Genomic DNA, 18,741 nt, shown 5'->3' on the forward strand with positions numbered 1-18,741 from the left:
ATTACACTAATCTCAGGGTGTGGAAACATGGTTCCAGCATCCCCCTATACTGCTTCGGGTGGGACTTCAGTCTGCACTTCAGGGGTTGATGCCGAAAGGGCCAGTGGTTTAGGGATTTGTTTGGAAAACTTAACTTTGAACCTGGGTTAGGACCCACTAAGCCAACAATCAATACTATTACATTTTATTTTTCTTGACATATCCTTCTATCTTGAGAGTTTGAGGAGTGGTAATTCTTTCCAATGCATTGCAAGATATGGTCAAATTCATTTCTACTTTCTCCAAGGTTGGTTCCTAGTGTATATCCTACTATTTTGATGTTTCTGGTTCCTTTTTGTCCTCCTCTTCACAATCTATGTATAATAATTTCTTCTCAACATGCTTGTGACCTTTAGTGTATTTTCTATCACAACTAGAACAAATCCCTTTTTTTCTTTTTTCCTACTATTGTTGTGGTGTCAACCTTGTAGGTGGTGGAAGGCCAGGAAAAGACACACTTCCATCTTTATAGTTATGGTTGGTATACTTCCTTGTTGCCAAAAATATTCTTTCAACTTTTCTTTCCACCCTAAATGCCTTCTCTAATGAATCAGGTTTCCAAAGGAGAACCCCATGTTGGATGTTATCCTTTAAAGTCCATATGAATACATCAATCCTATGCTCATCTAGAATATCAATTATCTTGACATTCAATTTTTTTAAGTCCTCATTGTGCTCCACGATTGAACCTTTGTGTTTGAGATTTATCAATTGGTGAAAGAAGGTGATGCTCTTTGTATCCTCATAATGTACCATCATTTACTCCATCAAAATTAGAAAAGTGACAATTGGTTTATGATAAGAAATCCATTGATACCATGCAAACAGAATGGGTTCTAAATATAAGGATGCAATGTGTGCCTTTTATGTGTGTTGCACATCATGGAGATCAAAACATTGCTCCATCTATAGTATCCATGTTACCAAATCCTTTCCATCAAACTTCGTCATATCAATATTTGGAATGTGGTGGTTCTTAAAACCAAAATTGGAGTCTCTAAAATCATAATTCATATTCCTTTTGTCCTCATCATGATTTTCATGGATTACCTTGTCACAACTGGGAAGTCTTTCTTCTTGCAACTTTGTCAAACCTTTCTTCAACCCTTTTATCTTGACATTCATCATTTCTTCCATGTCTTCTTTTAAACCATTATTCAAAACTCCCATTCCCATTTTTATACCATCTATACTAAAATTCATCATGGCTTCCAATTCCTTTTTTTTACTTCTTGCAAGATTGAAATTTGTTTCACTTGGTCTTATAATTTGGATATATCATGCTGCATTTCTTCCTCTTCTTCATGCGTCATAAAATATTTGTCTGGTTGCTTACTAGGTGTATCCATTTTTTTGTTTTGAGGCATTTTGGAATTAAACAATGATATCAATGCTTCACTATTCCATTTGAATCACTTCAAATTGATTTTTCAAACAAAAGTTATGCAAAATTTTAAAAAAATACACACATTTTTCTTGCTTTTTAGGAGCTCAATATTGAAGCTATTGTATCTCTGTAATTTTAGATATCAAGGGTATAAAATTTTGTCCTATGGTATCTCTCTGAGTCTTATTTCCAAACCCACAAGCTAGAATGGTATTGGATTCTTCAATAAAGGGTTATGCCCAATCTCCCACAATGACCTGATTAGAGACTAGTTCAACAGAGAGAACTTGTACAAAATTCCACGTGTCCCTATTTTTGACCTTCGACCTTGAAAATGATACAAGAAAAATTGAAGTACATGCACTTTTAGTCACTTTTTATGAAATTCAAATCAAATTCTTAGAGAGAAAGTTATTCTGATTTTCCCTAGGTCACCTTGTTGAGATTGAATTGTAGAGCTTGCAAAAACCCTAACCTTTCCAGACCATATCTCAGAAAATTTAGTGAACCAAGATCTTAAATTCACCAACATTTATACTCCACGTGGTAGAAATTTCACATTTTCAAATAAATTATAGATAAAATTCTAGGATGACCTGTTTGAAGTAGAAAAACCATAGAATCCAAAGCTTTGATACCAAATGTTATGCAACTTGCTCACAAAACATAAGAAAAGATGGATCAATGACTTTAAAATTATCCTCTTCAAGAGGGAAACCTCCATTACATTACATAAATGAACAATTATTGGATGATACAAATGAAAAACCCTCCTTGGTATATATAGGAGCTTGAGGGGTCACAATATAATTAGAGCCTACATAACGATAATAATGTAAGGACACAAGAATAATAATAGTGGGCGTCTATGGGGAACAATAATAACATGGAGCATACATGGGCACATCAATAACAATAGGGGGTTACACTAACAATAACAGTAAGGGGGATACACTAGTATTATAGGTACCTAACATGGTGATACAATACCTATTTCATATTGAGATGAATGTGAGGAAGAGTGGATTCAATGACATGGATGGCATTATATGTGCTACTATCCCATGATGGCCCTTTTTTAAAAGCTTCTCCATTCGATGTGGGCTGATGATAATAAGAGTACCTTCCTAGAGTCCCCTCATTGTACAAGTGTGGTCGTTCTACTTAAAACCCATATATAACTCCTAGAAGTACATCATTATAGGGCCTAGTGTACAAATCCCTTCAACACCAGGGACAATGTCACAACTGCTCATTTCAATGGAAAACCTGTGAGTTTTTAGGTGATTCCCCCATTTTAAGCTTAATTTTTTCACAACACCCTTCACATTTCATGGTCCCCCCATCATTGATAAGGACTTCGAAATTACATTTTGTCCTAACAAAACAATGAACGTCTTTTGCTACTCTCTTATGGACAAAGTTATGTGTGTTTCCACTATCAATCAACACCACTATTGGCTAATGTTTAATAAAACCTAGGATTTTGAGAGTTCGGGGAGAATAAATGTCATCCAAGGCAAGGAGTGAGACACCAAACTCATTTGGTGTAGTTGTAGGATCATTGTCCAAGTCAGTTTGGGGTTCATGCTCTTCCTCCTTAGGAATTTAAGTGGATGAAGCTTCATCGATAGGGCTGCTCTTAGTAACGTCAATTTGAAAGAATTTTGGTTCCTTGCATTTATGTCCCAAGGATTATTTTTCATCAGAGTATTTGGATGATTGGATTAGGAATTTAAAGTGAATTCTACATCTAAGCCCTTATAGCATGCATCCAACCAAGTAGTTGGGTGATGCATTCAGACATGGGTTTGGATGGCTTCCTTTAGGCCACAGATGGAACATTCAAAGTAAAAGGAATCTCCTGGTCCTTCAGTTCAGATGGAAAATTTCTCAATGACTATAATGCACTCCCTTACTGTACCCATTTTACTGAACTTAGTGAGATGACCTAGAAAGTGAGATTCCCAATACAAGCGGTCACAAATGGATTTTGAGAACATGATCCAAGGTGGCCTCCCTGGATAACATTTTCGATGCCACTGCCACCACTGCCATTTCTCTTGGTCCAAGTAAAGAGCTCCCACATGTAGTTTAGTGTCATCATCCCATATATTATTAAGGTGGAAATATTATTCCATTTGTGCCACCCACTTCTAGGTTAGAGCCATCAAACTTGTATATGTCCAGCTTGGATGTCTAGTAGCTCAAATATTTGTGACCTCCATGGAAATGAATGTGGTCAATGGATTCTCCTTCCACGTGGGCATCAACACTATGTTCTTCCCCAATGGGTTCATGAGACTTGATCAGGGCTTCCACTATTACTGCTTTGACACTATCGTTAAAGGATACCTGGAATTCATTGAATTTTTTCTCGAGGCCATCAACTTTCTCCGAAGCCATAACTTGAGACCCAACACCATGCATACACTAGCCCTAGTCAAATTTTGACCTTACTTAAGAATAGTACGGTTGGAAATAGGGTGAGATCAGGAGTCTAGTGATGTGGGTCACTTGAAGTCGCGTCGGGGAAAATTTGGGACTGTGTGAAAATTGGGGGGCTTACGGGACAATGGTACCACTATAATTAGCTCATTGTCCTGAATCTTCTAGGCTTGGTCTCTTGCAAGATTTTAATGATGGCCCCAGATTGTTTTGTTTTTTTTTTACTTTGAAAGGCATTTTACTCCCAGATGATTAATTCCGTGGTGGAGGAAATCCAAAATCCTTGATATTGCCAAATATCTTATGAAAATCAGAGCTAAAATGTATTAACAAAAACCCCAAGGTATTGGAACTGCAAAATGTTTTGAAACAATCTGACCTGGATTATGGTGGCCAAAACCCTCACTGCACAAAGAGTCTAATCTACACTGTGAAAACCCCAACTATTGAATGTGATTTCTACGATGATGAAAAACCCCAACTGTTGGATATGATTTGTACAATGTTGGTTGAACCCCAACGTTTGGATCTAATATAGATTAAAAAGTAGGGGGCTATCTTTAGATAGTTGGGGGAACTATGGTCACAAAGAAGTGTCAGGTGCTATAGATTACAACATACACAGGGGTCCAACAATAGTACTCAACCCAATATTTCAGAGCACTAACTAAGGAGGATCAACTGTACCCTTAACCATACTACCTAACTAGCCTATTGTACGTGCGAGTAATCTCCATGAGTGTTCTTCTCAGTGTATTGTAGTACTAAAATGACCATCAAATTCTCTAAGGTTAGGTTTCAAGTCACCTTCAGGGGGCCTTCCGATATACCCAAGGGTACGTGGAAGCATAGTCTATGGACAATTCTCTCTACTACGGTCTTACTCAAAGACATACCCACAGGGGTTACAAGGTCTTGTACTTCTTATGTGCATGCCTCCCCAAATCTATAGGTTTATGCACTCAATGACATATCCCATGGTTTAAAGACGCTTGAACACGTCTCTAGCCTAAAAATAATTCTACCAAAATTGGAGGTACAACTGGCCCTGCAAAGTGCTCTGATACCACTTATTATGCACTTGACTTGAGAGAATAACAGAATGCTAGAAATACAAAATAATATTTCCAAAAACACAAAGATATCACATGAATTGAGACAAGATACAAAGGTATTTTATTATTCATATGTAGAATACAATGTTCACTTTCTTTTTTGAGAGGGCAACCTCCAACAAAGCATAGCTCAATTACAATAAAACTCAATGATTCTTTCCTTGATATCTAAGACTATTTATAGCTTATGACATACAAAACCATAACTACTAGTGGTCCCTTTCATAATACAGGTTAACCACTTTACTCTTTAACTATGGCCCAATTATAAATAATTGTGGTCCCTTTTCTATATTTCAGGTCAACCACTTACAATTATTATTAATGCAGATAACCACTTATGGGCTTTATTGACACAAACAAATAATTATGACTTTGACTAGGCCAATTAGGCTTATTACATAAATAAAGGGGTTAGGGTTAGACCCTAACAAGGTTAGTCATGTGTGGAAATTAAAAAATGTTCTAAATGATCCAAAACTATAACACTAATTGAGAGTTGATGCATGAAAAAACCATATCCCTAACACTGTATGGCTATAATACTATGTCAAATACTTACCTGCCATGAAAGGAATGTGTTATGGTCTAATTACTTAAAATATCAGAAGACTCTAGAAGTACACACCATGTAGACCAATGTGAGTGTGAAGAACAACTCCAAGATATATAAGAGACATAACTTACATAATAACTCCTTAAATAATAGAAAATAGCCTCCAAATAGCCCAATGCATTCATACCTATAAATCACATGTCATCCATAATGACTACACGATCTCTATATATACATATTCATGCATTGGACATGTGACCCTTTTATTATTAGGCCAACAACTATTATATACAGTTCAATATTACATGTTCATTTAACCCCACATCTACTCTCATTGGGTTCATATCCTATACATTCAACCTCATATGCGCTCCCCTCATGGGTCATATCATGGTACACTTCTTCAAGAAACTTTGTCCTCAAAGGTTTGTAATTAATGATGACACATGTGATGAAATCAAGTAATACTAATTTCTTATCTTTTTGCTTTATTTTTTCAATTGATAACGATCCAATTATCAAAATTAAATTATTTTGGTCGTAATCCTTGATGGTTGGTTGATGCATAATTTTATTTCCTTTGATTCCATTTATTATTGTTGTAAATTCTCCAATTCATAGTTGTTGTTGTCCTCTAATATTATTCTATTGAATAATGATTTTTGATGTTTTATTCCATGAGTATAAATGAATATTCCATCCTCTTTATTGATAATGTGGATGCCAATCTTCTTGTCCTCCTTGAAAACTTTTCCTCGTAATGTAGGTGTCTATATTGTTCCACATTTGATGGTTTTCCTTCACTGTGCACACCCATTTCATTTGTCTTTTTTTTTCAAAGATAATAGCATCCTCTATCCTCTCTTCTTGATCTTTTATTACTCTAGGCTTTGAGATAATACTATCATATTTAACATGTATATCCTATTGATGAAAAGTTTCACTTCTTCAAGTATATTTTGGCGATTGTCTCGAATCTTGTGTTATTTCTACTTTAGAAGCTAAAATGTAGCCCCATCTATCAAATTACGAAATCCTTCTCAAATTCTAGTTTGCACTTATAATTTTACCTCATTTGAGGTTGGGGATTCTTCAATCTTCTTGCAAATTTTCTCTTCAAGTCTTCTAGTAGTCTCTTCATCGAAGATCCTTAATTTTTCTTTATTTTTAAAATGTTTCCTTTTCTATTTCAATTTCTTAACCTCAACTAGTATTTTTTATTATGGATTTAGAACTACATGTTTCTTCAACTTTGTTTTTTCAATTCCACCCTTGACTCATATTTTTCCCACTTCTCTTTGCTAATTTGTTTCTATTTTAATTATTGAATCTCTTTAATGAGTTATTCATTAAGGTTTTTTGTCTTAAAAATATCATTACCTTGATTCTTGATCTCTTTTTTCATCCTTTAACTCATATTGAATTTTATACATCGCCTCCATTTTTGTATCCTTGGTCCATTTATGTGGGAAGATTTCTTCAAGTTTTTTCCTTTCTCAAATATTTTCCACCATCTAGATGCTCCATTAGAAAACAAAAAGTTTCCAGACAGGGATGCATACCAAATTCCTTACCATCTAACCATTCCTCGAGTTTGATTTCCTAATCTCTACAAAAGATAGGTATTTCCATTGATTCTTAAGTGAGGTCCAACCTAAACCCTCAATTTACAACCTCAATATTTTATGAATGATAGTCTGAAATAATTATTATCATTTTAAAAATTTCATGATCCATGTTTTCACTTTCCAACAAAGTTTTATCACCTCAATCAAAAGATATAATAGTTTTATGTTAACATGCCTCTTAAAACCATGATTTGAAATTTGTCTTTCTAGTTGACCTTTCTTCTGATGTTTTTGTAAAAATTAAGCCCATATGAATATGAAATTTCATTTTTTAGTAATATAATATTTCATTTCTACAATTACATATATCTAACAAAAATTTAATATGAAAAGTTGATCTGTAAATTGCTATGGATATTCCACAGTTCATCACAACAGATGTCATAATATTATATTAAAATTTTGAAATTCTACACTTTTACAGTTTTATTAAAATTTAAGATTTGTAGATTTAACTGTAATTAGTGCATGCATCCGAATGGAAATTATGCATAGAAATAGAGAACGACAAAATAAGCTTGCACACACACATAAGACACAAAATATGCTTTGGGAAACTCTTTTAGGAGAAAACCCAGTTGGAAGGTGAGGTCGCTTCGCTCTCTTTTCTCTGTCTGGAAATATGGTTGGAGGTAGAAAGAAGTAAGCTCTGTTTCCCGTGGGATGCTATAGCACACAAATCCTCTCTATGTTCTTGACCTCATATCCCTCTTGGGTATCATTTCTTAGCTATGGAACAAAATGCTCTCGAAAGAATGGAATGCCTCTTCTTCCTGGTGGTCCGGTTATAACATAGCCTGATAGCCTACTAGTGGTTAAGTTTGACTATCAAATTGTAACTAGAGTTACAACATAGAATTTTATAAAGTCTTGTGCATCAAAAACACATGGCTAGCCCCTTTTCCATGAATAATGGGGGTTGATGCGACATCTTGTCAAACCATGGTGGTGAAAACAAGAAGGTCAATGTTTGAGTGGCATAAATTTTGCGTATAGGCTCCGATTGACATGCTTCTTGCACCATTGGAAATTTCTATGTGTGTAGGAAAACTTGAAAAGATGTGGTGCTAAGGAGACAATGATGCATCCCCAGAAAATGTCATTTGATGCCTCAAAATTCTCTCAGAAGGTTTGAGACCCCATTTTTCCAAACTAGGTATTGTTGGTAAAAATGGTCCCATGAGTTGATTCGTCCACTTTTTCCACTCTAAATGCATCGAAATGGATGATAAACAATATAATTATCCAACCGGATCAAAAGTGAAAGGCACAATAACTTTCCCAAAACGGATTGATTTTGGCCCTTTCTAGAGACTGAACTTGTATGTAATGCAACATATCCAATTTCTATGATATGATTCTAATTTTTTTATTGAAACTAAGGTGATCCACATTATTTTTAACAAAAATATTAACACATGATTTTGAACCTTATAGCTTCCGATATGGCATTTTTACCAAGAATAGTTATTTGATACTATTTTTAGGGATAGTCAGAAACCTTAAATTCCACTAATTATATTTGTTAAATTATAGTGAATCAAAACCTAAAATTTTCACAAGAATTATTTTTCTATGTTGTTTGAGAGTTATGAAATTTGTCTAGTCTAAAACTTTACCAAAACAAACTTAGAGTGAAAATTAAAAAATTAAACTTTTTTGAGACTAATTTTAGAACTCATGAGAAACCATGACTTGCATAGGCCATGCATAAAAGGTTATAATGATTTAAAACCTAAAATTTTCCCCAAAGATACGTTAATATTTTAAGGTAGTCTCTAAAAATTCTTAGAAAAGGGTTATGAAAAAAATTCCAAGATAGCTCATTTAAAATTGATTTTAGGATTAGTCACAAACCCTAACTTTCCATAGACTATATCTCTAAAAGTATAATAAACAAAAAATAAAAAATTTATGACCTAATCTATGATATTTCTCCTCATTCTCCTAAAAAATTTATATTTGAAACTTCTTAGAAAAAATTGTGGCAAAAATTCCATGAAGTCATGATTTAAGGAGAAAAACCTTAGGATCATATGATCTTGATATCATATGTTATTTATTTTTTTCTAGTTAAGACTAACCTAAGTAACCACGGGGGATTTGAACCGGTGACCTATCACAAGGAGTGCCTTAATAGCGCACCCATTCACCGTCAATCCAAAGCCCCGTGGGCGATATCATATGTTATTATCCAAATACTTAAAATATCATTAGAAACTAGAATTACATGAGATGTAGACTAATATGAGTGTGGAGCATAACTCCAAGATAGATAAGAGAGATAATTTACACAATAACTTCTTGTTGCGGAGGTAAATCCCCTCTGCGGATAGAGGCGATCCCTACTAGCCCAAATGGGATCTAGCAACAATCAAACAACGCTAACACGCAAGTTCCTAATTGCAAATCAAAGACCGATGATGAGGGCCTACCTGGATTCCAACACTAATATTTTTAGAAGAGTCGTCGCTCCCGTTCCTTTGCTCCGGCCGGTCACAATCCCCACGATCCTCGTGAACGAACACCTGCACATGCAAAGAATGACACAAATACAAGCATAAAATCCAATAGATGAAACTATATATCAGTCAGAAAGCATATAACTCAATCATCATTACAAAGACAATAAGAGTGGAACCATAATGATAGTCGTCTATTATTGATAAACAAAGAAGGATACAACCATAGTTCTGACGTCAAATCCTCCTTTGGCTAGGTGATCAGCAGCACATGCCTTGCAAAGTTTGTTGGGAATGGGGAACAAACCTCTCTCTCCTTGGTTACTTGGACAAGAATCTCCTCACTTAAGATTTAGCCTCATGGGAATGAATAAAGCTCCTTGTAGCATGAACTTGGCAATTCTCAGACTTTGGGAACTTGGAGACTCTCGCTTGTCAAAGGCAAAAGGGAAAGCTTTTATAGATAGAGGAGAAGGAGTTAGGGTCATCCACAAGATTCATGGGACTGGCTTTATCACTAAGAAGCTTCCATGAGAGGTGGAGAACTACTTCCCTTCTATGGAGATTCGAAGTCAAACTGGCCCAATTCAATATAGATTCAATTCATGAGTGGGTTAGGAAGAACCTTGGTAAGTTGATTTGTTAAAAACTTTACCCAACTGGGCTGGCGCGAGTGTGACTCTGAGACAGAGCGCCAACTGATGTTCCCTCTTTGGAGTATTTCCCCCATTGGCGTGAGTGATACACAGTGGAACCGCGCCAATGGAAAAAGGGCTATTTTTATGGGTATTTTGCAGAAGGTGTCTTCAGGGCATATGAAGTACATAATCAAGGGGATATAATGCAAGTGTTTTCAGGTTATGTCATTTCTCATAGGTCCCGGAATAAGTCCTCCAATGTGCAGGAAAAGGGGTAACAGGGACGGTGACAAATTACTGTGTAACACTTCTTAAATAATGGGAGAAACTCATGCAAACACCCTAATATTTTCATGTATCCAAATCACATGTCCTCCATAATGGCTACAATATCTCTATATATACATATTGACATATTGCACATATGGCCCCTTTATTATTATTCTAAGCATTGTTACATATACATTTAACTATTATATGTTAATGTAACCCCATATATACCCCTGTTGGCATCATATCATATAGATTTAACCTCATATATGCCCCCCATGGGGTCATAGTATAAGGTTTCTATTATTTTGGTATTGTTATTGTTCCATACTTTAGCAGATCATCTTGTAGTGGATTATTGAAATAAAAATGGAGATAACAACTTTTTTAACAACCATTTAGGCCATAATGTTTAGGGAAACTTCATTGAAAGTACTCATTTCTTTGTACTTGCATTTCTTAAGGAAAAGAGAGTAGAACATATGTCTCACTTTGGAGTAGGTTTCTCTCCCATATTGAATTTCCCAAGTCAATTTTTGTACTTATTTTGTGGATGGTGTGTTTATTTCCTTGCTATCTCATTTTGATTTCATTGATTTCCATAAATTTGAGCACTAAGCTAGTAATAATAAATTTGACATTTGAGGTAATAAACACTAAACTAGTAATACTAAATTTGATATTTTAGGTAATAAAATTCATAGTAAAATATTTTAGTACATTGTAAGATCTATTTTGATGAGCTATTTTCGTGGAACATCCATGGAAATTTATTAATCATATCGGTATTAGAGCGATTTCTTTGGTGTTTTTGTGGAAACTTCTACAATCTAGGAATTAACTAAGAAGGAATTCATGAACCCTAAAAATAGTGGATATGTTTGATCATAGAAACTGTTGAAATGAGGTATAAGAGAGTTTCATGAATAAATAAGAACAAGTTGATGGTATGTTATAGACATTTTTGTGCCTTGCATCACTGAGCATGAAATGTCAATAATCAAGGGATCCAAAGTCCCTAAACATGTTGTTCTTACCCCTAGAAGAACAAGGCCAGCAAACCACAACACTTAACAAAAGTTCTCCACCTGAAAACACTCAAAAACAAGGCAATTTTGGATCACATCAACTGCTCCACTGAGCATCTGCGCTGAATGTCAACTGCTCCACTGTCTACCTGCGTTGAATGTCAACTGCAAAGAAGGCTACCTGCGCTGGGCAAGTTTGGACATGTGGCAGAGTCATTCCTCAAGGTGTCAATGCCCAGGAAGCTTCCAAAATGACACTTGGATCAGGGAATTCGACTGGTGATGAGTAAGAGGTTCCAAATCTCCAAGTGGAAGCAAGAACCTCCAAGTGGACTCAACAACTGAAGTGGGAGAGGACACTAGTCAGCTTCATGCCAGCCTCAAGCTGACTCATCCTTTCTCCAAAACTCCTATATATAGATCTCTCTCATGAGGTCTAAAAGGGGCTGGAATTTAGTATTTGCAAAGAATTGCTATTGGTTTGTGGCTAGAAATATTGGGTGTGTTATGCTTTGAAAGGAGCTAAAGAAGGAAGTACATTCTGCTGGGAAGGAGATGCTGGGTTGGAGCCCTATGGGTTGTATCTCTTCCTGAACACTGTTACTTTCAATAAAGCTATCTTGATTCTTTCCTATATGCTGGTGTATTTTGTAATTGCATTAGTATATTTGATTTACTTCTAATCCTGAATCATTTATGAATATGTATATTTGTCTTTGTATTGTGTTCTTCTCTTGTTGCAAGTAGCTGTTCTATTGTCACAGGTAGCTGTTCTCTTGTGATCTCGCGGGATTCAAGTAGCTGTTCTCTTGATCGAGCGAGGAGGCAAGTAGCTGTGGACACACAAAGAGAAGAGAATCTAGTTCGAGGGAAAACCGGAAGATAACGGTAAGTCTGCCGATCTCCTCTCTTTCATATTTCATAAAGGAAGAAATCATGATAGCTGTAGTCGTTTGTTGCTAAGGCGCTGTCACACCTTAGGTGGATAGGATCGTCCTAAATAGGCATTTTTCCCCACAACAAATTGGCGACTCCGCTGGGGAAGAACTTGTTTATTCATTTCATTTGTGTTTCCGTCATTTGTTTACCTCATAGACTTGACAGCAATTCTTGAACTGCATCTTTCCCGGATGCAAAGTAAAAGTTGCTGCTTTGATCCAGTATGTTGGACTTGTCTATGATCTAAACTAGATCCACAAATGATTTGATTGATCCTTGTGATAGTCTTTAGTACCCTATCAAAGCATCCCTCTGTTTATACCTTGCTTGTGTTTCTGATTTGGCCTGAAACAATTGATTTTTGAGCATTTTGTGACCCAGAAACCAAGGGAAACGAGAGTTTTCCCTTTCAGCGCAGACACTGTGAAGGCAGTCTGCATTTCATCGCAGGTCCCGAAGGGGCTACCTGCGCTGAATGTCAAACTGACAGTGTTGGACCTGCACTGAACCAGTGTGGCCTTGTGCAGCTGGGGTTCTTTGTCTCCTTTTGCCCTGTTTTGATCTCTGTTTTTTTGCAGCCTTTAACCAAGTACAGGTGCTGGTCTGATAACCCTTTTCTTTGCCTGAATTCCGCCCCAATTTTGTACAAAAAGATTGTGAATGTTTTTATGTGTTTGTGGCGTCATTTACAGTCTTCCTTTGCATGAGTAAAGTAGTCTTTCTGTAGCCTTTGTTTCAGATCTGATTGAGATTTATCTTAGAAGAGAGTTCATTGGCTGTTTGTTCAGATTGACCATAGTTTTACTTTTTCTTATTGGTTTGAGTTTGTTCTTTCAAAGTATCAAAAACGAGTCTTTATTTCGAAAATCACAAAGTGATTGTAATCTCTTCTACCCTTGTTGATTTCGAAGAAAGTGAACTTGTTTATTTTGATCATTGTAAAAGCAAATTCAAAGTTGTGCAAAAAGCTTTCTTTGTAGGCATTTATACTAAGAAAGTGAAAACAAACACATGCATTGTGCATTTTGCATTTGATAAGTTTGCATGTTGGATTTAGGGAAAGTGCATTAGAGTGTGCTGATTGCTCTTTGAGAAAAGATAGTCGCTCTCTTTTCCCGTAGTAGCTAGGATTTTCAAAGTTGAAAGATTGTAAAGCTTGCTTATCATCTTAGACTACATTTAGGAATTTGTATCATACATCTCTTGGTGAACCTTGAAAGGCAAACTTTAAAAAGATCAACCTAAAATAAACTGAATGAACCTAACAACGCGTTGTAACGTAACGCACAACATAGAGGTCTAGGCTAGAGACGTGTTCCGGCGTCGTTAAACATAGTGACTGTCGATCTCGAAGAAGGTGGGTGATTCCTCCTGAGAGTCGGTGGCACTAATACGGATTGTGCTCCCACGTACCGTCGCGTATATATTGGGAGACCCCTATAGGCATATATCTTTTATCCTTAGGAAGCCGTGTCGGCCGCCCTACTGATCGCAATGCAGTGAACACAGCATTCACGAAGATCGACCACCCGTACCGTAAAAAGTATTCTATGGTTTTACGAAAGGTTTGTCACACCCTCTGCCTAGATCTCCAGAGCAGTTTCTTTTGGCCTTTTTCAGACTCTATAACAGAAAAAGTCCATCCGAGCATTTGTCACTTCGGGCTCGTTAAAACATCGAAGGAGACTAGAGTCATCTTTAGCTTTTTCTCGACTCTTTAAAACTGAAAAAGAAAGTTGTGTCTAAAAGTGTCGTTAACAATTTATTTCAAACGGAACAATCACCCTTTAATCCTGCGTTGATCTTTAGGTTGAAAAGATGGAGCACACCAACCAAGGAGTTCCCTTGGGTGGAAATCCTAGTCCCTTCTCCTCTTGGGGAGATGTTGGTGCGCCCCACATGGCCACATTGTCGCTTCCAGGATTGACAATTGGCCTACCAGTTTGGCTCTTTTCGACCAATGTCGTTCAGAATACCACCACTCCTGAACAGTCGAGTCAACAGTTAGATCAGACAAGAGTTGCCTCCCAGCCTTCCACTTCATCTTCCTCCCCTCCTTCCTCTTCGCTTGACGGAACTGGTCGATCAAAAAATCGGGTTCCTAAGGAGAAGAAGGAGAAGAAGAAGAAAGAAAAGAAGAAGAAGGAGCCTAAGGCGACTGGGGGCAAACAAATGTCATCTAACAAAAATCCACACACCGCACTTGTAAGGCCTAAATCGCCATGCATCATATGCAGGGGAGACCACTTCCATAGAGATTGTCCCTGTATCCCACGGATACTAAGAGACTGGTCCCCCCGTTTGCACAATTCGGGAGCATCGACCTCTGATAGCCATGTCGACTGCTCACCGTCAACTAGTGGGAGTGAAGCTCCAGGACAGAATGGGAAAGTTAAATTTCCCTGCAGACTGTGTGAAGGGGATCATGCCATCCACTGTTGTCCCTTCTTAGACGAGGCAAAAAGAGTTCTGGAAGATCACCCGATTTTACGAGCGAATCTCCCTCCTGGATATCAAAGACTCGTGCCAAGTCCCTCACTAGTTGAGAATCCGGCTGAGCCACCGAGATGGTCAGCCAAAGCATCTGTCATTGAAGATGAACCATCTGGATCCATGCCTGACGAAAGTCAAAAGGTTGATACGGCAGTTGACCCGGTTTTGCCCTCAGAGGCTCCATCTTCGAATGACAACATCACAGAGGAGAATACAGACGACACCGTCCAAGTTCTCTTCATCAGCACTGACTCTGATGATCAAGGGGGAAATGCCACCATTCCTTTGTCGTAGGAAGGAAGTTCATCAGAGCACTATCCAGCCGTATATTCGGTCCCACCACCAAGCAACCTGGTTGTGTCCTTTGATTGGAACCAACTAGGCAGACCCCGGTTGCCAGCCAGTGTGCCATTCAGAATTATTTGTCAAATATACAGAATGGTAATGGCTGGCACTATCATTGATGAGGGGGCATCTGTGAGTATCCTTTCCTCTATTTCTTGGAAAGCGCTTGGTTCGCCGGCGCTTTTACCTGAGATGAGAAATCTATCAGGTTTTGATAAAGGAACCAGTCGACCTTTAGGGATCCTCCCCAATGTGCCTATAACATTGAAAGGGAATACCGTTCAAATGAACGTGATGGTCGTTCAAGGACCCTTGGATTATAACCTACTCCTTGGACGAGACTATATATATTGCATGGGAGCTGTAGTCTCCTCACTCTTTAGAGTAATGTGTTTTCCGCATGAAGGAAGAATGGTCAAGCTCGTGGACCAACTTTCATTTCCCGGATCACACATCGCAAATAGTCAGGTGCCATCCCTAAATGGTCTATTCATGCAAGAAGTGTCTCAACCCACGGTCCGTCCTCCTGATGAGCGCGAGTAATCCGGGAGGATATGACTGGAACCCAGGGGGCATGCATCCTGGCCTGCTTTGGCGGGGAAACTTTGGGTATAGGATAGGTTTCCGCGGGAGAATATGACTAGTCCGTACCCCGTCCGTGGATGGAAGAGGGGTTGTTCTAGAATAAGATTCTTTTGTCAAAGTTACGTATTTGACAAAGGTCATTCACCCTTGTCTATTTCGGTAGACATTGCCGAGGAAGTGTTTTGTTGAAAAAATAACAGGACAATCTTTGGGTAACCTGAAAGAGGTAAGCCTCTCTCGATTAAAACAAATGTTTTGGCGAAGGGTAAGTAGAGGTAACCTTGAAACTCTATTTTATACCTGGGGGCATGCAACCTTTTGGAGTGCAAGCAAGGGGCGACTATTTATTTTTTAAATTTTTAGGTCCTCCCATTAAACCTGTAGGTCTAACCCTTTAAACTCGTAGGATTAGCCGTTTCCGAACTTGCATAAAGAAAGGAGAGTGAGCATAGCTTTGGTAAGGCGCAAGCTCGATAAAAAATGGGATCTTTCATGAGACACTCTTATCAAAAGACTGGGTAATCGAGCAGTTTAAGCATAAAGTTCATGCTCGTTAAAAAATAAACGCGAGATCCGAGCAGTTTTAACGCGGTCTTCATGCTCGTTAAAAAATAAATATAAGCAGTGAGCAATGTTTCCTCCAGAGTTTAAGCTCATTTTTAACTAAAAAATAAACCTATCCCGGTAAATAACCACTGTGATCGTAAATTTATCAGCCATAAAAGCCTTGGTCGTGTTTGCACCTGCCACCTCCACTTTCATTTGGCCGATCGTTCACCTCCATATGATTGTTTACCCATTTTGAGGAACAACTGCGAAGATTAATTTCACCTAGCCATCCTTGTGACACTGTCGTGATTGGAAAATTCCAACATGTACCTGGAATCAGTTGCTATCCCTGTTTATCACTCGTTCCTCAAAAGACGAGTCTTCTTTAAGCTCTTTTCATCTGACTCGTAAAATATGAAAAGATTGCCGAGTTTTGGCCTTCCAGCTCGTTAAAGGACCGGAAGAGCTATCCCTCCTCTAGATTTTAATCTTTTTGGACCGGAGGGATTATTGCACAAAAAGATCGAGCGCTTGTTTTGTTCGGCTCGTTAAAGATATCGAAAACTCATCCCTTTTGTATTGTTTTATACTTTTTCGGACTTAAGGGATTAGATGACGAAAAAGGAATTTTGGAGTTGACTTTATGTACCTTTTCAGACTCTCTAAAAATGAAAAGGACCGAGTTATCCTTGTCGTTAGACTCGTTAAAATGATTAAATAGCGACAAACTTGTCTTTAGACGAGAATGAGTTTCCCTATCGCTAAGCTCGTTAAAACATAGCGATGGGCTTGCCCGAAGGGCAGGTTATAGAACAAGCATATGTTATCCTCCTCAAGCTTGACAAAAATAAAGAGGTACTGGTCAGCAATGACTGGGGAAAAATTGGGAAAAATCAAGAAAACTTTGATGGTAGCAGGTCGCTCTTGAACATGACACTTTTCCTCCGTATCACATTCGAGTTCGGTTGTTTCATTCACCGGTCACATCACCATGGTTTTGCCATACCATCCATATTTGGGGTAATGCTACCGATCCATCGCATTAGTGTCGCCATATGTTCAAGAGAAGTCGTTCAGAAAGAGTCAATCGGGTCCCATCCACTGCCATACATTATCCTTCATCCATTCATGACCGCCACCCTGAATCATATGTCACAGATTGTTTTCACCTCCATTAAAATCATTAGCTCCGTTCCGTGTCACTGATGTGGGATTCATTAAGGCCCTCCTTTGACAGATCGCTCCTTGTCGACATCATCTCATTATCCAAGGAGTTGATCTAGGAACAACCCCTTCAGTACTTTGAAGCTTGCATGCCTCAATGGCAAGTTTCTCACTTCTGGCGACAGGTATACATCAATGACCTTCGACCAGAAGATTTTGCGTGGTGTTCGACGCCAAGTCCTTTATTCACACCACGTGAATTGTACTGTAGTACCTTGAGGGTCATTATCATTATCGGTGATTCCTCTCGCGCTTGTTAACGGTTTACATCATTGACCGGTAATCAAGCGATGTCTTTCCATGTTCGACTTCAGCGCAATTCTCACATGGATCGACTTGTACTTAGAGTGAAGATCGAATGAGTTTGAAGACCCCGGATCTAGTTTCATCCATCCGGGCTGCGATATATATTCAGGAAATATAAAGACATTTGACATGTACATCATTGCAGCAGATGATCATCCTACTCAAAGGATGATAAATTTCACCAAAATTATCAGTCTACCATCAGACGATCGTCTGTTCTATGTACAAAAAATGAATTTATAAAGCTGAGAATGGGAATGCCCGCCTCAGCTAGATCATGAAAGTAGAATGAATCATAATGTATTGTATTGTATTTTATTACAGGTCTCCTCCCAGCAGATGGATGAACTTCGGACCCTCCTGGATAAAGCATTTCACCCGATAAACGGCCTCATACTTTAGGGGGCAACTGTTATAGACATTTTTGTGCCTTGCATCACTGAGCATTAAATTTCAATAATCAAGGGATCCAAAGTCCCTAAACATGTTGTTCTTACCCCTAGAAGAACAAGGCCATCAAACCACAGCACTTAACAAAAGTTCTCCACCTGAAAACACTCAAAAACAAGGCAATTCTGGATCATGTCAACTGCTCCACTGAGCATCTGCGCTGAATGTCAACTGCTCCACTGTCTACCTGCGTTGAATGTCAACTGCAAAGAAGGCTACCTGCGTTGGGCGAGTTTGGACATGTGGCAGAGTCATTCCTCAAGGTGTCAATGCCCAGGA

This window comes from Pinus tabuliformis, chromosome X (assembly GCF_031772625.1).
Source record: "Pinus tabuliformis cultivar Carrire ecotype Pingquan chromosome X, CPIR1, whole genome shotgun sequence".
Taxonomy (NCBI): Eukaryota; Viridiplantae; Streptophyta; class Pinopsida; order Pinales; family Pinaceae; genus Pinus; species Pinus tabuliformis.